Source organism: Spermophilus citellus (genome assembly GCF_964194105.1).
Source record: "Spermophilus citellus genome assembly, chromosome: 13".
Classification (NCBI taxonomy): domain Eukaryota; kingdom Metazoa; phylum Chordata; class Mammalia; order Rodentia; family Sciuridae; genus Spermophilus; species Spermophilus citellus.
Window position 1 is genome coordinate 101,246,290 of NC_138193.1, and position 22,662 is coordinate 101,268,951.

General features: G+C 51.7%; 1 long non-coding RNA gene across 1 annotated transcript in view; it reads right to left on the reverse strand.

Annotated features, from left to right (window-relative positions):
* LOC308632975 overlaps positions 1–8,003 on the reverse strand; it is a 36,708-nt gene extending 28,705 nt beyond the window's left edge. The window contains exon 1 of the long non-coding RNA XR_014018666.1: positions 7,658–8,003. This is a non-coding gene — a long non-coding RNA (uncharacterized lncRNA). The remainder of the gene's footprint in view (positions 1–7,657) is intronic.
* Positions 8,004–22,662: the final 14,659 nt, after the last annotated feature.

The following is a 22,662-nucleotide window of genomic DNA, read 5'->3' on the forward strand; positions in this document are numbered from 1 at the left end:
CCCCAGCTCAGAGGTTTACCCGTTTTAATTTTTTCTCCTTTTTTATTTTTTGTTATTTTTTATTTTTGCAATACTGGGGATTGAACCCAGGGCCTTGCACATGCTAGGCAAGTGCTCTTCCACTGAGGTACATCCCTAGCCCTTTTTATACTTTTTATTCAGAGACTGGATCTAAGTTGCTCAGGCTGGCCTTGATATGTAATCCTCCTGCCTCAGCCTCCTGAGTAGCTGGAATTACTGGCATGCACCAATGTGTCCACTAAAAATTTTTGCTCTTAAACTTTTGATCTTGAAATAATTTTTGATTCACATGTAGTTATAAGAGAGATCTCAAGTAATCTTGACCCCATTTCCCCCAGAGAGAACACCTTGCAATGCTCTAGTCCAATATAGCAAACAGGATATGGAGAGTCTAGTGTGGCTACAAGCAAGATTCAGAACAGGGGTGTCCCAAGGACCCCTCATGCTGCTCATTTCCAGCCACACCTGCGCCTCTCTCACCCTGCTGCTTCCTTAGTCACAGCTGGAAGGTTTCTAAGCTCCTCTTTGCTGGGGTCCCTGGATCCCCTCCCCTGACACATCCCTTGGGCTAGTCACCCACAGCTCTCCATCTTCCACCCCCTCAAACTCTAAAGTGGCCTCGTTGTGTACTAGGAGGAAGGAGCTCTGCCTGGGAGACAGTGCAGCCAGTGCCTCCCTGGGGAAACACATCAAGCTGGTCCCTCCCCAGGCTTAGTGACCTCACTCACGGCAGGGAGTCAAAGCAGGCAGTCTCTGCAGAGCCCCAGCCCTACCACAGAACGGCCATTGTGAGATCTCCTACTCAAACTCCTAATGCATGTATGGTGGAACCCAGCCCTGGCCACAGCACGGTCTGCCTGAGGAAAGTCAGATTTTCCCTGTCAGAATCCTCTTCCCTTGGTTCTGCTCTCAGGTAGCTCTCAGGGTCTACCAACCGAGTTGTTCATTTGTGACTGGGCATGTCAGGACAAAGGTCTGCATGGCCCATGCGTATTTAACTCAAGTACTTGTCTGTTCTTTCTTGTGCTTCAGAAGCTACTTGTGGATTGAAGCAAAGCCTCGGCTCGCTGCTCAGGGACAACACACAGCTTCTGCATCCTCTAATGCTACACATGCAGGAGCCAGCATCCTGGGACACTTTGATGCCTCCTTTGGACAGGGCAGGGGGCCTTGATTGAGCACATAGCTCCAAGAAGAGAAGTGTAAACAGACATCCATGTAATGAATGTAAATTTTTCCCTCTGATGTGCATATGGCTCCAGTTTGCTTTCAGCAAGGCCGGGGAGGAATCTTTCAACAGGAAGAAGATCAGAGCAGATGTCAGGGGCACCAAGCCTGCTCTGAGCTGTGTGACCCTGGTGCGACCACACTTCCTTTCTGCTATGGCAGGGTTTTGCACCAGGAGCTCTCTAGGTCTGGCTGACAGTTGCCTTTACTGACTGGTTGGTGGCTGCCCAAGCAGAGGGGCACCATACCCGTCTCTTTCAGGGTACGCTTTTGAGCTCATGCAGTGCAGAAGGCATTGGATGCCTTTGCAATTCCTGGAGAGTGACAGTGGCTCTAGACTGTGCACTGGGGTGACCAGGCTCAGACCCAGTGAGCATGACCTGAGCACCCCCAGGTTTCCACACTGGACTGGCCTTTTCATGATGGCCTCAATCTTCCTCGCCTTCTGAGGAATAAGGTCCTTCTTGACTCAGTGCTGGGTCACTCGCTTTACCTCTGCACCCTCCTTCTGCCAGAGCTGTCATTCAGCCTGGCACCTCACCTTTTTTTTTTTTTTGCAGGGGAGAGGTTGTGTGGGTGTGTTTGCACAGTCCTGGGGATTAAACCCAGGGCCAGCATGTGCTTAGCAAGTGCTCTAGCACTGGCCTCATCTCATTTATTTTGAGAGATAGGGTCTATTTTGAGACAGAATCTTTCTAAGTTGCTGAGGCTGCCCTGGAACTTGTGATCCTCATGTCTCAGCCTCCTGAGTCATTGGGATTACAGGTGTATTCCACTGCACCTGGCCAGTCTTCCTTCCTTCCTTCCTTCCTTCCTTTCTCTCTCCTTTCTCTTCAGTGCTGGGGATGGAGAGCTCAGGGCCTCACACATGCTAGGCAAGCTCTATACAATTGAACTATGTCCTCAGCTCTTCCTCTTTCAATACAAAAGATAAAAATGTGAATCCCAAGGTTGGCAGTATTCTCTGTCCTTGAGTGGCAAATTCTCCTTCCTCTGTGGAGCACTCCAAGCCTCTCTTTCCCCACGATGCAGCCCTTTCTTGCATCCTCTCAGGCCCTTATCACACTGTGGCTCTAGTTATTTCACACCTGACTTTGCTACTTTGAGCTCCCCAGTGTATGAATACTGAATCTTTCAGTTGCTGGTGACCCCTTACTCCAAACACTTGTTGAACAAAAGCAACAGCAGTGCTTGGCTCATGCCTTCCTTGAGGCCGAAGACTAGGAATTAAGGTTTAGGGAGGTAGGCAGACCCCAGCAGGGGTAATGCAGGATAAACTCAGTTAACATGAGAGTGACCTTGTGACACAGCAGTGCTTATCCATCAGACACTCTGGAGCAAGGGAAGCTGGTGGCACCAAAGTGCTCTGTGTCAGCTATGGATACCATGGGGCAAAGCCCGGCCTGCTTCCTCAGGCCATCTGCAAACTTTTCTTGGCCCACAGATCTTAGGGGATGCCTCCAGTGGACATGCTTTGTGTCCTGCTAGAGCCTTACCTCTAAGGGAAAGCAAGCCCACAGCTCTCTGAGACTTCTAAGAAGATTGGTGGAGTGGTTATTGCTTTCTCGATCACTGTGCATTTTACTAGAAACACACCAGTCATCTTTTGCACAATCACAGCCAAAATCCACAGCCTTCAGGAACAGAATGTTCTAGGCCCACCCTCCTCTCTTCCTGGGGGAGTAGAATTCAGAGCAAAGGCCGTACCCAGAGGAGCAGCACAATGGGTCTGGGCCTTGGCTTGAACTCTGTGTGAGACCTGCCTAACACAGACACAGCTCATTGGGGAGATACCTGGGCTCCAGCCCAATCTTTCTACATGTGACTCCTTTGTCTCTATTCAGGATTTCCAAAGAAGCATGGCCCCGGCCCTGCTCCAATATATACTGAGCCCAAAGTTCACATATGCCTTTTTTTTTCATTTTTTTTATTATTTTTAAAATGTGGTGCTGAGGATGGAACCCAGTGGCTCACACATGCTAGGCGAGCGCTCTACCTCTGAGCCACAACCCCAGCCCTACGTATGCCATCTTGAAAAGGGGGAGAGAGAGACCTCCTGGGCTGACTGAGGGCCTGAGGTGCTGGTAAAGCAGCCACCGAAACTTGACCAAGGAACCCAGCACCCAGGGCTGTAACTGGGGAGCTACCTGAATGTGGAGAAGGTCCTCCAGAGGGAGCAATGGGGAAAGGGAGGATGGGGGCATGCACAGGTTGAAGTTGGCAAGGATGTGGTAGAATAAGGTCTGGAAGGATGGACAGGTGCAGAGAGGGACAGGGAGGAACGTCCAGCTCCAGACCTCCTCCAGGAAGTGTGTGTCCTCTCCAAGACTAAAACTGACCAAGACTGTGGCAGCTGGGAGAGGACCTCTCCTCCCTGCAGAGGCTCAGCCAGCACCTCAGAGGCTCTGTCACCCAGGTCCACGCATGACTTACTGGGTCACCTCCTCCTGGGCCAAGCCCTGCATCTATCTCTAAAACCTTTGACCTCAAAAAGGCACACCCTGCCCCCTTCCAGAGAATGACATTGCCAAGTGTGCCTTCTGTCCTGTCATCTGTGCTCCTAGAAGCTCTGAATGTCCCTCCGCCTGGACATTGACCCCAGCCTGGGAAGTTAGATTCACCCCACCCCTCACTCACCCCAGCCCAGAGGAAAGAAGACAGACTCTGGGATTCAAAGAGTTTCCTGACGCAGGTAGGGGGTTCATCCCACACTGCTCTCAGCCTTCATCTCCTGGTCTGTAGGGTGGGTGCACCAACTTATCTTGCAGTTGATTTGGAGATTCAAGGAGACTGCCATTCAGTAAATGCTCACTAAATAGTCACTTCCTGTTTTCTCCCTCCCTGACCTAACCACTCTGGGGGCCTCTCCTGCAGCCTGTCCTTGGAGCTGAGGCCAATGTTGGCCACATGACTGCTTTGGGCTGGGAAAGCGCACCTCAGACACTGACTTCCCCATATTCATGAGGGCAGCAGAGAAGCCATGGGTGGCGCCAAGATAAAAATGGAACGCAAGATGTGTGGGAAGGGGAGGGGCCTAGGATGAGGGAGATTCAGGGTCCTGATTATTTCTTGTTCCAGCTAGTCCCAGCTCCCTGGCAGTGGCCACCTCGGTTCCACCCTTCCTTTTCCCAGATGGCCAGGGCAGCACCAGGGAAGGACTGTCAGCCCTCAGAATTCTGCATGTGGATGGACAGGATGCAGCCAGACCCCAACCCTTGATGGCCAATGAGCCTTCCGAAGCCCTCAGCACCCCTGAGATTCCCCAGGACCCAGAGAGAACAAAGAGCCCTCCTTTGGTGAGCAGATTCTGCTAAACTGAGGAGAGCAAGGAGAACCAGGAAAGAGCTCCCAGGGCACCTGCTGTCAGAGCCAGGCCTTGCTCACGAGCCCTACCCCTGGCTGGGAAACCCCACCTCTCGCCTGCCCCTGTTTTTCAACAGGGGTCATCTCGGAGAAGCTGGGGCTAGATCCCTCCTGCAAGCTGAGAGCCAACTCCAGGCCACCCAGCCTTTCTGGGCAGAGCCAGGGCCCCAGGTGCCAAGGCCGCCCCACATCTCTCCTTGGCAGTCCAGGCGCCTTTTTGTTTTAGATTTGCACAAAAGTTGCAAAGAATACAGAGAGTTCCCATGCATCCTGCACCCACCTTCTGCTAATGTGAACATCTTACATAACCACGGTACATTTGTCAAAGAGACGAAATTAACATTGGAACAATACTATTAACCCGACTGCAGACTTTATTTGGATGTCACCAGTTTTTCCTTCCTGGGCATTAAATGGTCATTTTTCTGGTGCAGGCTCTAATCCCAGCCACCATGTTTCACTTGGTTGTCACATCGCCTTAGTCTCTTTCTTTCAGAAAGAGACTGAACATTTTCTCAGTCTTTCCCTCTTTCTCATGACCCTGACAATTTTTTTTCCTCCAGTGTGGTAAAGTATATGGCTATGTAGCATAAAATTTGCTATTTTAACCATAGTTAAGCACAAAGTTTGGTGGCATCAATTGCACTCATAATGTTGTGTAACCATCAGCACTATTTCTACAATGTTTTCATCACCACCAGAAGGAACTTTGTACCCACTAAGCAATGCCTCTCTCTCCCTCTTCTCCCAGGTACTTCTTAAGAGATGCAAAGGAGCCCCCACCTAAGCCTTGAGCCCAGGAAAATGTTCCTGGCCAGAACTGGTCCCTCTGGACCCCACTACTGCACAGAGGCCTGTGGGAGTCCTGGCCATGTGGCACCCGCTGTGGGCCTTTCCTTGATCCTTACCAAAACGTGGACCTTCTAAGGGACAGAGGGGTCATTTCTCTGGAAACTGTCCTGCGTGGGCTTTCTACCAAAGGTTGGGACACCTCCTTCAATGTGTCCACCAACAGTCTGACTAAACTCAACCACTGGCCCTGGCATTTCTCTTCCTGGGGCCAATGGCGCTGTCAGGGCAGCTTCTCTTGCAGAGGAGAAGGCTCTGCTGCTGTCCTGACCTTGGGCTGCTCTCCTCAGAGGACTGAACCCAAGTGCCAAGGGCCTGCTGGGCACAGGATGGCCTGCCTAGAAGCCAGGCATGTGCCCAGGTTCAGGGGGCGTGCCTATCCCACCTTCTAATATGCCCCGAACATTAGTGTGCCTGGCTTCCTGCCCGTGCAGCAGCCCCCTGACCACCATCTGCAGTTGCAGCCTTGCCGCAGATCAGGCACGCAAGACTGGCTGCCTATAGCCAGACTCCTGTCATTTGGCTCCAGCCACCTGTCCCGACACTCAGGCCCTCTGCCTGACATGCTTGCTGCCTGCCACACCTGCTGCCAGGCCCCCACACCCTGGCTCCTCTTTCCTGCTGGCCTCCCTCCTACCGCCTGCGTCTCCCCACTCACCCGTGTCTAGTTCTAGGTCAGGGCTCCTCCATCAGCCCATTAACACTCTGTGCCTGTCTCTGTTGGGCATATGCAAATACTGCGTTGCCAAGCAGCCTGGGCTGGTCATGGGTGAGCCTGGGCCCTCTCTGCTAAGGGTTTAGCCGAGCGTGTGTTTGCTGCCTGCTCAGTGAGGGAGAGCCTCCGTGTGCTCCAGGGACTGCCCCATCCTGCGGTCTGCAGGCAATGCTCTTCCCCCACTGGGAGTGGCTATTGGGTAGCACCTTCAGGCTCCTGTCAGTCACCGTGGAGCCAGGCCAGGTCCCTGATCCACTCCATATTACTCACTGAGGCCTGTCCTAATCAGACCCTGGGGTGGACGATGGGGACACAGAGGTAGGGAGACCCAGCCAGCACTGGGGCTGCTTGCTGGCCGTCTATTGACACAGACAGGGTAACCAAGGGTCACATAGTACTGGCCATCTTTCCAGAGCCTCTGAGGCCTCAACTCGGAGAAATCCCAGGCAACTTCTATTGTGGGGTACAATACCTACCCCTTGTCCTTCTAGAGCTTTGTCCTGACACAGGTGGCTCCGTGGTTCAGAGCATTAGCTTTGGAACCAAACACACCTACCCCAGAAACCCACCTCTACCACTTATTTGCTGTGTTACATGGAACAAGTACCTTACTGTCTCTGATACTCACTTTTCTCATTTGCAAACTGGAGATAATTATTTCCATTGGGTAGAAATAAAGTGGGCTTGATTTATAGAACATGCATACTTCTTCCTCTTCCCTTTACCCCCTCCCCCACACAAAAAATAAACTTTTATAACTTACCATGGTTCCAGACATCTTATAAGTATATTCAAAGCCTGTTTCTATCTGAACCCAAGTTAGATTTCCCAGGACAGTGAAAAACTCACCCCAATTTTCCTAGGACTTTCCTGGTTTTCACACTGAAGCGCCTGTGTCCTGGAAGCCTTATAGAGCTTCCTATTACTCAGCCTCCTCACCTATAAATTCCTACCATGAAAAACCCAGACTTTTCCCATGCCCAACATGGCCATTCCTCCTGACCTCTGACCTTCACACATGCTGTTCCCTCCTCCTGAAAATGCCCTCCTCCGTTTGCAACTGTCAAGCATTCATATCCCATTCCTCTGTGAGAGCTTCCTGGCCCCAGCAGGAGTCAGACCTCCACCCTCCACCTCTTTAAGGTTCCCCTGCGGCCCCAATACAGGCCCAGTCACCCCATCTCTTCCCCAAATAATGAGCAACACAGAGAGAGCAGACTCAGCCGGCTTTGCCTGCTGCACACCATAGGTGCTCAACAAGTGCTACGCTCCCATCCCAACCTCCTCCAGCTGGCTTCTCTGGTCCCACTTACCTTGTGCCTTTGCTCCACAGGACTTAGCAAGAGAACCCTCCCCCTGGTGGCTCAGATTGAGCCACAGCCAGGATAGTCCTCAGCCTTGGCCAGGGGACTGGACTCTCCAGTGGACTCCTGCCCTGTCCTGAAAATACCCCGAGGGCAGGAGCCTTACACTGGGGCTCACCTGCTTCCAATAACCGTCCTGCAGTCTGTCCCTGCCTACCCTTTCCTTGGGAGGCACTGTGCATGCCCCTGGTGAGCACGGGCTACAGATGGACGCTGCTGCCATGGGTGCCAGGGACATCTTTCTGAAGCAGGCAGTTTGGAGCAGCTGGTGGAAATCTGACCGTGGTACTCAAATCACAGAGTGGCCAGCCAAAGGCCACGGCTGGGCCCGCAGCACATTCCTAGATCAACAGCAGGGCTTTGGGGAGATAGTGTGTGTGAAGGGAGGGCAGGAGCAACAGATGTGCCCAGGGGACACTCCTGTCCCAGGCAGGGACAGCTGCAGCCTCACATCCTGCAGGACAGGGCGGGTAGGTGATGCCAGGCAGGCTGGCGCTGCAGGGAACTTGGCAGCAGTGATGCGCCCCACCCTGGGGCAGGAGGACAATATGGGGCAGGGCAGGGTGGCCCAGCCCAGAGACCCCCACTTCCCTGGGGGAGCCAGCCCTCACTGTCCGCCTCTGTGTCTGGGAGGCAGACAATGGAGGCCTCTGGCAGCCACAGAGGACGGGGCGTGGTAACTGGGGCATGGACATCCCTCTCTGGTGAAGCTGAATTGGAAGGAGCAGGGCAGGCGTGAGGCTCAGATGCCCCTGAGTGTGTGGAAGGGCTCGGTAACAGTCACAGGGGCCAGGACACAGAGCTGGGGGCTGGCGGCAGGGCTGCACCGTAGCAGCTACTGCTTAGTTTCAATTCTGCGCCGCTCTCTGATCTGTGTACTTCCCTTGCATGATTTGTTCAACAAACATTTATCGTAGGCCAAGTATGCACCGGGGATGGAGCAATGAACAATGTAAACATGGCCCTCGATCCTCTCATTTATTTCTCTCCTGCCTCTGTCACAAGGGGCCAGCCTTGCTATCCCCCTCTTACAAATGAAGAGATTAAAACTCAGACATGGGGGAGGGGGAAGAACTTACAGCTGCGTGGCATGGAGATTTCCCGACGTTTGACAGACCTCCAGGGCCCATCAACCTCTCTCCCACTTCCCAAGGCTCCTGGGGCCCTCCTCTGCAAACAGGAGCCCTGTGGGTGATTGCTGCCTGCAGTTTCTGGGAAGACATGAATTGCAGCAAGCCCCGGACAGGGCACACCAGCCAGGACACCGCCCTCCTGGATGCCACCTGCCCTCCCAGCCCAGGAGTGCGTTGAGAACACTGTTGTGCGTTTCATTTGGGTGTGGGGAGCTGGAGAAGCTGTGTCAAGCTTCTTCCTAGGGCATGTGTTGCAGGAGGAAGGCTTCAGTTATAGGTGAGAAATGACGTTGCCATTAGCTCAGCCTCCCAGAGGAAGGCAGCCCTGGGGACAGAGACTGGGGACCTGCTCCCAGCCAAGTGTTCTCTCTAAGCCACCAGGCACCCTGCTAGCATGTCCCAGTCCCTCTCTGCCCTTCTCCTGTGTCCGCCCCTTCAGGATTCCGAAGGCCTCAGATGTTTGTTCTCACCTGTCTGGAGAGGTAGTGTTGTAGGGACAAACGAGGCCAGGCACCGAAGACAGCAGGAAACAGTTTTATTTGGCTGCAGCCAGGTTCAGGGGGCACAGCTTTTGCTGTAATCAATCAATCCCCTGAACCCCGAGTTCAGGGAGTTTCAGAGTTTTATACCCAGCATGTAAGGGGAGGGGCTCAGAATTTCACAGTCTGCAGAAGTTCACGTCAAAGCAGCTTTTTCTTTCACTGTTCTGGGCTAGTTAACCCTTCAAGGACCACACCTGAGAAGGGGAGAGCTGTTTCTCCCCTTCTTTCCTCCCCTGCCAGCTGTTACCATGGAGCCCAATTGTAACTTATCTTAGAAATGTAGACCTCTCTGTGAAGCCCAGCTCAAGGCCAGAGGCCTTGTTTGCACATTTCTACAAAGTAGTATACTGGATACATGTTTGTGAGAAACTAGTGAGGGGGTGTCCAGAACCTGGAGTGCTGGTATCTTCCCAGCCAGTGGCCAAGTAAAACAGGGTGACACGAAAATAGGAAGTTTATCTACATTGACCTCTTTTGAAGAGACTCTTTCGGTGACAGTCCTAAAATCAGCCATGGTGAAGATTTTTGGAGAAGCCTAGTTCAGTAGGACAGAGGGAGGCCTTCTTACCAAGGAAGGACTACCTGGGATAGGCACTATGGGGGCAGATCCTGGGCTCTGGCTTTTTTTGGCCCTCAGATCCCCCATGTGGGTGCCAGCCACTCCCCAGGTTGGGCCTCACCACAGCCCACTGCTGAGGCTGACCACCACCTCCTCAGCAGCCCCAGAGGAAAGGGCACATGCCTCTCCCTGTCCCCAACTCAGAAATAAAAGGAAAACTCTCCGTTGGTCTCTGTCCTGAAAACAGTTCTATTTTCTGCTCTTTTCCTGTTCATAATACAGAGCGACATACAATGTGGACAGGGGGTGGGGGTGGCCACGTGGACCCCTCACCGGTGAGATAAGAAATAATTCATTGCTCCAAGACTCTGAGGGACTGTCCTGGAGCCCCTCGGAGACGCCCTGACGGCTCCCGTGCCTATTGTTGGCGCCATGTCACAGGAACTGTGTCCTCTCTGTTCTCAATGCCCCGCAGATGCTAGCTGGGGGGAAGTCGGTGGCTGTCCAGGAGTGGGGCTGACCAGGATTTCCACAGCACAGCTGGCTGCTGACCTGCCTCAGAGGTCTCCCCCAAACCCAGGGTCTGGCTGCCCCTGGGAGCCAAATGGCCTCCAGCAGAGCTGGGCCTGGGTCAGGTCCAGAAACTGCTGGGTTTTTTTTTTTTTTCTGGCAACTGCTGTTCTGCCTCCCACACTCCACCCTCAAGGAGAGTTTGCTAGTGCCACATACTTTATCAAATCTTCTCTCTGCTAAAAGCCCTTGATATAAGGTTAAGGCTTCTTGAGACAACTAAAGTGGCCCTTCAGGATCTGGCCTGTTCAGCTTCCGATGGCAACTCCCAGTGCTGGTGGCCAGGGCTTGGTACCACAGTGCCTTTGCACTGACTGTTCTTCTGCAGTACCACTCCTATCTTGTACATTTGTCTTCTCCCAAGAGCTGTCCCGGGGCCTGGCTGCTCTAGAGACCTTTTCCAGGAGCTCCGTGGTGCTGTCGTGAAACAGTGGCAACACTGAAAACCGCTCTGCTTTCTACCAAGGCTTTGCAGACAAGCATCCCGCTCATGACAGCTGCAAGTATCCTTGCTCTTTGGCCAGAGGACTTCTCTGAGGACATGTTTGATGCACTCAGAATCCCCAGCACCTAGTTTGCCACCTAGTACCAAGTAGGTACTCCGTACATGTTTGTTGATTGAAAAATGACACACAAGGCCTGAATACCTAAAATTTGCCACTTCCCTTCTTCGCTGTCAACAGCTAAGTCAGGAGCAGGATGGATTCTGCTTCTGAAGAAGCCCTGGCTGGAAGGAGACAGGAAACTACGCTCAGAATTCTCTAATAATTCTCTAATGGATAATAGTGCACGTGGCTGCTAGGAACACTGCAGTGAGCCACTTGGGGACAATCAAGTGAAAAGCACCCAGGTTCCCTGGTCTCCATGTCGCTTGAGGAGGCTGAGCCGCCACCTTGAAGGCTTTCACTTTGCAAAGTGGAGGGTGTAGTTCAGACTCCAGTCAGAATGCTCCACCCCACCCCCACAGAGTCCTCAGACTGCCTGCCTGGGACACCCCATATCCCGCCCTGACCCCAGTCAATTCCATCAGGTCATTGAGGCCCAACTCCCAGGCCTCCTCCTCCAAGAAAGCCTTCCCTGATGCCTGGAAGGAAATGCCATGTCTCCCTCTTTGCTCTTCTGCCAAGCATGGGTGTCTCAGGCCTCCACCAGACCTCCAGCTGCTGGAGGCCAGAGCTGTCTCCTTCACCTCCCCACGCACAGGATTACCCCGCCAGAGAGGGTGGGATCCATCAGGGATCTGCTTTGTGTTTGGAGGTTTAGACAGATCACAGTGTAGGGGGCTGGCAGGAAGGGGAGGGACCCCCCAAGGGGAACACAGTGACTTGATTTGAGGCATGGTTCCAAGTGACGGGTCCATGGAAAGAAGAAGCCAATCTATTTGCACTTACCTTCTGCAGGGGGCACCATAGGCACTGCTTTTCCAAACACATTCTATTATCACGTGAAACATGGAGACACTCAGTTAAGTCAGGCTTAAATTTGCCTTCAGAGTGGAACCTCTGAGCACACAATGCTGACATGCAGCATGACTCTCTAGGAGAGAGAGTAGATAGAGTATGGAGCGTTTCTCAGACTTATCTAACTACAGAACCCCTGGTTCAAACAATTCCTTATTTCATGGAACACACTTTGGAAGAATATCACCAAATCTTGATAAGTTCTAATGGTCTTCTCCTTTTGTAGTGGAAAAGATAAGATCCAGACACGCACCTTGGCAGAACCCAGGCAGCACCCCAACTCACCTTGACCTCAGAATTATTACCCGAGTGAGACTGGGTCCTGAGGATTCAGGTCCAGCAGATGAAGGCATTGTGTGGCTTTGGGAAGGTCTCAGCTCAACCTGCCCAGCCCATGAGTCCCCCAGGAAAGGGCAGGGTCACAATCTGAGTCCTAGACTCAGTGCAGTGCTGGTTTAGGGGGCCAGGGGTTGGCATGAAGTGCACTGGTCCTGGTTTACAGAATGGTGGCAGGAAGCACAGTGATCCTCAGCCATGGCCTTAGCCATTCCAGTAGAGCCAGGAGGGGCCACGGCTTCCTGAACGTCTCCTCTCCAGGGAGCTTGAGAGTCTGGGTGAGCACAAACTGTCCTTTAATAATGGATCAGGCATTTGTTTTCACAGGGTCATGACCCTGCTGAGTTGTCTGCTGGCCCCTGGTGTTACCTTCTGCACCCAGGGCCTGGGAGAAGGGAGAAGGAGAAGCCTGCACCCACCCAGAAAAGTCTCCAAGGTCCATTCTAGGAAGCTACCCAGGAATCACATGGGGCTCTCCTCTAGGAGCATGAGCAGGCCAGATGCCACAGCAGAAGGTGGCAGAGCCCATGGTGACATTGATGCCATGGAACCCTGGGTAACAAGAGACCAGTGGGCAACACAGAAAAGGCAGCCCCCTTGCAGGGAGCCTGAGCCATGGTCAAATACACAGGGGCTTGCTGATCCCTTCTAGCAGAGGGACCATGGGTAGATATCAAACCCTCCAGTGCCCCAGTTTCCCCATGGGTACAGTGTGGATGACAATCATGGTACCTCTGCACGTGGTTGTTAGGAAGATTCCATCTGCTCATTGCTCAGAACATGTCTGACATGGGGTAAATGCCCCACAGGGTGGCCTAGAGCAAAGGCACAATATGGAAACTGAGGGCAGATTTGGAGCAGGTCCTTCTGCCCCCTAGCTGAGCAGCCTGGCTGAGCATCCTCCTAGCTCCCCACAGCGCACTTTCCTTAGCTAGGAAATGGGATGATAAGGTACCCACAGAGTCCTTGTTAGGCTTAAAGTGCTTACCATGCCTGCTACAAGATCAACATGAAAGTACGTTAACCCTTTTTTCCATGGATTGAACTCAGGAATACTTGACCACTGAACCACATCCCCAGCCCTATTTTGTATTTTATTTAGACACAGGGTCTCACTGAGTTGCTTAGCGCCTCACTTTTGCTCAGGCTGGCTTTGAACTCACGATCCTCCTGCCTCAGCCTCCCGAGCCTGAGAGGTCCAAGGAAAGTACCTGGTGAAAGCATGTTAACTCTTAATATTTTATCAGTGACACAGAAAATGGGGGCATGGCTTAATATGAAGCAAAAATAAATAAAATGAATAAAAGAAAGAAAATGAGAATACAAAATGGCCCGAGTTTTGTTTCCCAGGTCACGTGAGCCAATTCCAGAAACCTGTGGCTGCACTGAGGCTGGGTAGGGGGCAGGTGTGCAAAGTCATCCCTACCCCTGAGCCACCATCCTAGGAAAATTCTCATGTCCCCAACACTCTTTGTATTAAAGGTGTCCCACCTCTTCATCCTGTGCCCCACCACCTGCCCAGGCCTGCTCCCCTCTGAAGTCTTCAGACCAAACCCAGGGGCCTGAACATTTGTCCTGAAGTCCCTTTGTCATGTTCCACAGGGGTGCCTGGGGTTATGACACCAATCTTGGGTTTTGGCCTCACTATCTCATTCTCTCAGGTTGGATGAGTCCCAGCCAATCACTTCTTTTTTTTTTTTAATATATTTGTTTTTCAAGACAGAGAGAGAGAATTTTTTAATGTTTATTTTTTAGTTTTCGGTGGACACAACATCTTTGTTGGTATGTGGTGCTGAGGATCAAACCCGGGCCACACGCATGCCAGGTGAGCGCGCTACCGCTTGAGCCACATCCCCAGCCCCCAACCAATCACTTCTCACCTTCTAGGAGTGGTCTTTGCTGAGGACCAGAAGTCAGGTGTTCAAATCTCTTTGTTTTTTATTTTTATTTTTTTTATTGGTTGTTCACAACATTACAAAGCTCTTGACATATCATATTTCATACATTAGATTGAAGTGAGTTATGAACCCCCAATTTTACCCCAAATGCAGATTGCAGAATCACGTCGGTTACACATCCACAATTTTACATACCGCCCTATTAGTAACTGTTGTATTCTGCTACCTTTCCTATCCCCTATTATCCCCCTCAAATCTCTTTTTTATTGGGTCTTTTTTTCTGTAAAATTTTCAAAACACTCCTCCCTTTAAGATCTCTTCCTTTCTCTGTCCCCAGCTTGATGTGCAGTCTCGAAGGAACCCTGGGCTTCTTGAATGAGGATTTGACATTTAGCAGAGGTTTTTCTGAGCACATTTACTATTATCCTTCAAAGAGACCACATGAAACTGGCCAGGGACTTGTTCCCTTTCAGCAGACAGGCTGAATCACCACAAGATGCCGACACGGTTCAAATGTGTTGAGCAACACACACACACACACACACACACTCACACACACACACACACACTCACACACACACTCACACACACTCACACACACACAGTCACACACTCACACTCACACACACACTCACACTCACACTCACACACACACTCACACACACACACTCACACACACACTCACACACACACACTCACACTCACACACACACTCACACACTCACACACACACACTCACACACACACACACACTCACACACACACACACACATTCACACACACACACACGCATCAGTCAGGCTGCACATCCCTGGTAGCAGAGGAGGAAGAGGGTTTATTAGAGTAACAGCGAAGTTTTAGGAAAATTTACCAAACTCCAGAGATTGTTTTCAATTATTTTATAAACATATCTCATATGATTCTCAAGGTAATTGTAGGAGTAGTTGTTGTTGTTATTATTATTTTAACAAATGAGGAAACCAGACTTGGGAAGGTTAGGTGACTGGCCAAGGTCACACAGCAAGCAGGAACAGAGTTGGGTTTCTCTGGCTCTGAAGACCAGACATCATTCTGCCTTGTCATGAAACAAACTTCACATGAAACCTCCAAGCTTTGTTTAGCGATATCCTGAGTGTCTAGGCAATGGTCTTGAGGAACAGCGGGGAGCCGTGGGTGACATGGTCATCCTCTGTGAGTGGCCCATGTGTCTTCCAGGAAAGAAGAATGGATCCTGGAGCCAGACAGATCTGGATTCAAACTCCGTTCTGTCCTTACTCACTGTTTCGGGGCTCTTGGCCGTAACTTGCCATCTCAGCCAGAATTTGGGTATTCAAACAGCCTAGCCTTCAGATGAGCTGGTGACAGAGCCTGGTTGTGCCCTGTGGAGAGTTTCCTGCCTCTGGCTGCCCTGATTCCTCCAAAAAGAGCCCTGTGTTGCCAGAACCAGGTCATAAACAGAGCTGGGAACTTTGAACTGACATGTCAGTCATGGGTTACTGACAGCAGCCCAGGCCTGCTAGGTCAGAACATGGATCTCCCTGAGGAGAGCGCCCTGCGTGTGACCTGGTGCCGGCGAACACAGCCCCTAGGAGCCATTTCTGCTGTGTCCTCAGCCTGGACCCTGTTCTGAACTCAGCCTGGGATGCCCTGAAGTCTCAGGGAAGCAGCATCCCAGAGCTGGTCCCTCAGACCCATCCCGGGTCACACAGTGAGGCTGGCAGGACAGCAGGGAAACAGAAGGCTTCCATATCCAAAGGGCCGCTGGCCTCCTGTCCTATATGGGGAACATTTGCTTTATCCTGTGGAAAGTCCCCAAGTAGACAGCTAACAATTGATTCCAGCTGGACCCATGCTGCTGACTTTGGCTGTGTTTCCGATGCTCTCTGTTCCCCCGATCCATCCCCTGCCACTTCCCAGTCTGAAAGTGACCTCCTGGGCCTTCTGGGGATGCAATTGTCCTCCTGGCAATTGGAGCCAGGCTGCTCCTTCCTGGTGGAGTCCTCTTCTGAGCCCTCCACCTCCACTAGCTTTCCAGTCCCAGCAGGGGGCCTCTCTGGGGACTTGTTTAAACAAAAAGACAATGGCCTCAGATAAAGAACTGCTGGCCTCCTCCCTGGAAGGCTAAAATTACCAGAAACTGAATAGGGCAGTTGCTGACCTCAGCTCTCCCTGGCCATATGAATCCTGGAAGCCGGTGACAGCTCCTGCTCAGGACCCAACCCAGAAGCAGAGCAGGACACGAGGACCTGTACAGCTGCAGTGTCGGTAGCCAAGTCCCAGTATTAGGTGTCTGCTGAAGTTCCTGGCCCCAGAGTCTCTGAGCTTCATGAGCTTGCCCAGGACAAGGCAGGCTCCTTCCCGCAGAGCTGTGTCACCCACTTCTGGCTTCACACCACATACACAGAGCTTCAGGGACCGGGGCTGGAAGCCCAGAACACCTACATCCTACCTTAGCACCACCACTGCCATTGCCACAGCCACACCCCCGTGAGAACCCTCCTGGAGCTGCGCAGTAGGTCCCCGCTCTTCCACAGCTGGCCCCAGAGCTGTCTCCACGCTTGCCTCCTCCTCACCCCTCAAATGTTTGCTGTTTTCATTTGATACTGATGTGTCCTAGTTCCTGTCTTATTCCACGCACCCAGAATGCTTTGATGAGGGAATGTCATAGATCCCTTTGTAACCCTCCTAGAGAGATGTGCTTAGGAGTCGGGGCCCCAAGGAAATATCCATGATGTGCTGATGGAGAGCCTGGCAGCCCCCTCCCTGTTTGTCCCTCCAGTGAATACTCAAGGAAAGCACTGGTACACACCAGGCTGGAGCGCAAGCATGTCTTGCAGGGTACAAAGCCCCTCTCACCTGCATCATCCCACAGAGGCTTCTCAAGGTTCCTGTAGGGCAGGAAGGGTGGCAGTTAATCCCAATTGACTCAAGGAACAGCCCAGGTGGAGAAAGTGGCTGGCTTCTCTTACTTGGACTCAGGACTGAGTCTAACCACCTGACCTGCAGCCAAAGCCCTTAGCTGCAGCTCTCCTGGTCAGGCTGCCTTGCTTACCAGAAGTCAGGCCAGGGATGGGAGTAGGGTGGGGAAGGACTCGGTGGCCCCAAGTCAGGTGCAGCACATCCTCATGGCATTGGAGGGAACTTCTGACTTAGGCTGAAGTAGATCCTCCTCCATCCCACCCCACTCCACCTCCAGTCTAGGAATTGCTCTGTCCTTGCAGAGTGGCTTCTCAAAAGAGGTAGCTCTGAGCCATTTGGAGGTGCTAATCAGGGCCAGTGCCAATGGGTATGGTATAGCCTGGAGGACCTAAGTCCCTTCCACTGCTGTTTGCTCCGGCATTTCTGTTTATTATGGTCATGTCCCAGTAGCAAAATGCATCAGATACATGGCATGATGCATTAGTGTCTGAGAGATGCTATGACAGAGAGGACCACCATTCAGCCCACAAGAGCCAGGTTGAAATCCCATCTTAACTTACTTACCAATTGGCCTTGGGCAAATTTACGAATATCCCAAAATCTCATTTCTTTATCCTTAAACTGGGAAGAACAATGTCTACTTCTAGGGTTGTTAGGGGAGTTGAATGACATGGCTGCTTGGCATGTGGCTCATGCTCACCCAATGGCATCAATGACAATGTTGATAAGGATGATGATGAAGAAATGACCCCCAACCCTAACCCTAACCCTAACCCTAGCCCTAACCCTAAACCCTAACCCTAACCCTTTACAACTCCGGCTGGACCCCTGCCACTCCACAGGCTCCCTGTCCCTCAGAGTCTTGAATGCATTGTGGGGTTCTCAGTAAACCAAGCCTGTTGGCTCCAGTGCACCTTTGTATGGGCAGCACTCTTAACCAGAACACTCACCTCTGGTCTGTCTGAAAAACTTCTTTTCATCTTCAAATATCCAATTTAAACTTTGGTTCTTTGATCATGAAAGGATACTCAGTGGACAATGGATAGAATGGAGTGATCCTCTTGGAGCTATTTATCTCTTACTCTATAAAATCAGAGGAAAATAACTGAACCTAAGTGTGTTTAATTTTCCAAGTCCAAGGTAAGTGTTCCAAACCCACACCTTTCCTAGGTATACTCCAAAGCATATTAGATCATTGGGGAAATATATGCAGGGCACAGAACTAGAGTGTCTTTATATAAAAAAAAGACCAAAATATAAAAATTATTGAGACTTTTGATGAAACTACCTCATAAGCCCTTGCTTAGGCTGTTCACAGACCCACCACCATGGGGGAGTCTAGAGGGGGAAGCCAAATGTCCCTCCAGGTTCTGGGACCATTCTAGAATCCACTGGTCAGTATATGCTAAGAAGACAACTGTATTCTAGAGTCCCCTGCCTGGTGTTGGCCTTATCAAGTGGGATAAGGACCTAGAAGCTGGAGAGGGGCTTATTGATGGTAGAGGGCCTCCTGAAGAAGACAGAGGGGGCTTCTAGTTTCCTTCCCTCCAAACAGCTGCCCTTGGGCCCACCCCACTGCTCCCACCAGGCAGCAAAGAGCTGCCATTGGCTTCCTTCTCTGGATCTCAGAGCCAAGGGAGAGAGAGAGTGGCTCAGGCTGCAGCTGAAGGGGAGACCAGGGCCGTTTTCATGAAGGACAGAATGGATTCTGTTTTTAAAAGGATGAAACCCCACCTCTGAAACAAGCCACTGTGGGAAAGATGTGAAAGGTGACACTTTTCTTTTCACTTCTTCTTCTCCTTCTGGAATTACAAAGTTAAGTCTGGACAGTGAAGGAGGTAAATATCTAATAAAGCTGTAAAGCATTCCTTCCCGCTTTCCAACGTATTCATATATTCATTTCTAAGAAGCCTGCAGAGCCAAGGTTAGTGCTAGGGATCTGAGTGTGGAAGACCCAGAAGGAAGCCTCAGGTCAATGTCACCTGGACACCCTAGTCCTGCTAGTGGTACCTGCAGTAATGGTGGGGTGCCCAGTGGAGGTCCCTAGCAGGCACCTTGACTTGACCCAGAGAGGGGCAGGCATGAACAGGGGCAGGCCTACCCAGGAGAGGATGACCACTGCCATTTGCTCACTCCAGGATGCATCTCTAAGAAGCCTGGGCAGCTGCAGGGACCATTCCGCTGGGCGGGAAAGGACAGAGTGGCCTCCTCCCTAGCTGTGTGTGGAGCTCTTTGATATTTCCCTAAATAGGATCCAATTGAACATTTTGTAAGGGCTACCTTCTGAAATAGAAGTTCTGTTTCATATTATTTTCAGCTTACAAAGAGTGAGCCCCAGATTCTTCCAAGAACTCTTTGTCCAAGGCAGATGGGGGGAAGGTTGGGAAGGCAGAGGCCCAGAGGAATTGAGGTTATGTGTCATTTAGAATCACAGACTCCCCAGAGTGGAAGGACCCACACAGTCATTTCCCACAGTCCTCTGCTCCAGGCAGGAGCATCTTTGGAGCAGGAGAAGGTGCTGAGGACCTGGGGCGACACTGGTCTCTTTGCCTATAACCAAGCAGCCCAGACTCTCCGGTTGCCCGGGGATGAGGGTGGACGGACTCTTGCTCTCAACATCTCTGCCTGTGTTGGGCTCAGGTCTTCCTATTTCAATATTGCCACCTTCTCTTTCCTTGCAGGGACAAGCTGGCACTCTACCCTGTCCTGTCCCCGAATGCCAGGCAGATGGCAGGTGCTAAATTGGTACTTGCAGGATTGAGTCAGCCAGGCCCCCTCAGACCTGCCAGTTCAAGGCGTGTCCTCAGCGTGTCCCAACTCGCTGCCAAGGCCTCCTCAGAGTTCCCGTGTCTGCTGAGCACCTCTCACTGCTCCACAGCCTTGTCCCACCACCAAGCTTCCAGGACCTTTGCCACCAGCAGGACACAAAAGAAGCTCCAGGGTCCCCCAGGCCTGGGAAATTTCAAGAAGGGGAGGCCTCATTAGGTCCCCATGGAAAACCGTGGCTTCTCACCTCTCATGGGGTCCAGGCAGAAGAGACAGGACGACTTCACCTACTTGCTCTTCCACCCAAACCAGTCCATGGACAGGACCAAGAGGAGGCCAGGTACATGCACAGCCAAGACATGTGCCCTTCCCTGTCCTCCCCTACTGTCAGTTGGCCTGTGGGGTGGGGACTCAGCCATCCTCCTTGAGCTTGCCATCACAAAAGGCGTGCTCTCAAGGCACTTGGGACTCGTGGCATGGCCTTGTGTCACATGACCTGCGGGGACAACAGAGAGCACCTTGGCCTCTGGAACCATGAGCCTCCCCAAAGGAACCTTTCCTCCACACTGAGTCAGGGTGAGGCCCCTACCCCTGCCTCCGCACCTGAGAGTCCTTCAGGGAAACATTAGGATTTGTCCCCCAGGGGGGCACTTTGCCCAACAGGAAACTGAAGGGGAAGGGACAAAAGCAGCTTCTAATTGGACCCAAACCCCAGCCCTTGAATAAGGGTCTCACATTTCCCTGCCTCGGTTTCTCTGTATGCGACAGGGGAGCGCAGAGAAGCTTCCAGGATGGCTAAGGCCTACATGGCTCATTCTTCCCTAGGAAGACGTCACTGGTCCATCTAGGGGAAGTTCTGTGCACTTAATTCCTCCCTTCCTAGTGGGAGACACACCTTATCAGGGTTTTCTGTACCTTCAGACTTCTCTTTAAGAACACTCTGCCACTGCTATAAGATAGATTCAGACCGTCATTCCTCACCAGAATGTGTGCCCAAGGATGCCTATATTCAGAGGAATGAGAATGCCTGGTTGCATAATAGGTGCTCAATAAATATTTGCTGAACAAATGGATGGATGGATGGAGACTCACTGATAGAAGAAGCACCGTCCTTAGTAGGTTGGGGCTGACTGGTCACACACAAAAGTAGAGTACTCACCCCAACCCTGTTAGATTGCCTCCTCAAGGTATAGCCATGAGGAGAGACCACCATGAAGCACTAGAACCAAGAACCAATGAGAAGGGCCAAAGGAACCATCCATGGCTCCCTAGAAGCTCAGAGGAAGGTGCCAAGGAGAAATGGAAAGGGACAGGACCCAGAGAAAGGGCAGGTGTGCTTGGGCAAGTGCAGGTGCCAGGATGCATCCATGTCCTGTGATTCCACGACGATTTTGGTGTCATCAAGGTGGGTTCCTCCTGGAGGACCTGAGGAAGAACCGGCTCCAGCCCCTGAGCTTCTGGCAGCTGCTGGAAAGTCTTGGCTGGTTTCCATGCTGCCCAACACCAGCTCGTGGCATGCCAAATGAGATGTACCATCCTGTGAGCAGATCTTCCTCTCTGGCAAACACTCTTGCGGGTAGGCGGGCATGACAGGGGTGAGCCCCTGACTGCCTTTGAAAGACCGAATTTGGGAACCGAGGCAGCAGTCCCGCCCATCCAGAGAGGGGCATTGGTCAAGCATGTCTGCTGCACCACAAACCAATCATTTAATTAAATCAGTGCAAATTCCTACTGTCTCTGAGAGTGTGAGTTGTTTACAAAACCGACTGGCTTGGCAGGTCCTAAGAGAAAGACTGCAGAGGAAGCCGCAAAGAACTCAGAGACCCTCTGCCTGGGCTGCGGAGGCCTTTGCTTGGGGGTCCTTGAATACTCTGGGCAGGCGAGGAGGCCTGGAGTCAGGTTCTGGGCAGAGGCACAGCTGCTGCCTGGTGAGGTCACGGCCTGTGCCCAGCTGTCCCTATTCCTCACCCGTGTCCTCTTTGGCTGCTGGGTCCAGCTCCTCCTGCTTTGCTTGGCCAAGAGGAGCCTGGAGCTCAGGGTTTCTGTGGGGTGGGAACCAGGGAAGGGGCTTCTGCTCAAGGCCCTGAGGAACATGGTCAGGGCCCCGCACTAGAGCACAGGGCACAGGGCACACTGGAGACTTCTCTCACTGCCCCGCCTCCATCCCCTCCTGGGGGCATGGGCTTCTCTGGACAAAAACAAACTCAGAGGACAAAGGGGACTGCAAAGTTGTCCTCTAAGTATCTGCAAGGAGCATAGTGCCTGGCCCAGGAGGTGTCTTTCCCATTCTGGGCCTCAGGCAAAAATCGGCTGCACCCTGAGAGTGACACTGACTTTAGGAATGAGTTTAGGTGAAGGAAGAAGTACTACTGGAAGTAGACTCAACTGAGACATTGTTGTGTGTTATCCGATTCCTGTTTTCCAGGCACTGTGAGACCAAGCCTCTGCGTTCTGTAAGCTCCGTGCACCTAAATTCTGACCAATGGAATAACACTAATTGTTTGTTCCAACAATAAGCCCACTCTTATTGGGGATATAGGTGGGAAGCACTTGACTCTACCAACTCTACCCTCTGTTGGGGGCACCATGGGGTAGAGGCTTGGGAGTAAGCTATGACAGGGTTCAGGTCTTAATTCTGCCAATTATAGCTAGGTTACCTCCAACAAATTACTTGATTTCTCTGAACCCATTTCCCATCTGTAAAAATGGAATAATCTAATATTCAAGGTTGTTGTAAAACTTCAGTTTAGGTAATGCACAAAAAAAGTGCTTAGCCTGGGTCCTGGCTCACCGAGTACCATGAAAATAACAACGACTGTTATTGTATTAAATTGAAAATAGTTTAAAAGATTATTTAGAAACGTTTATCTGTGTGTTTAAAATTGCATGACTTATTTCATAAACAGCATGAATGGAAACTAAGAATAAAGAAAGCAGTCA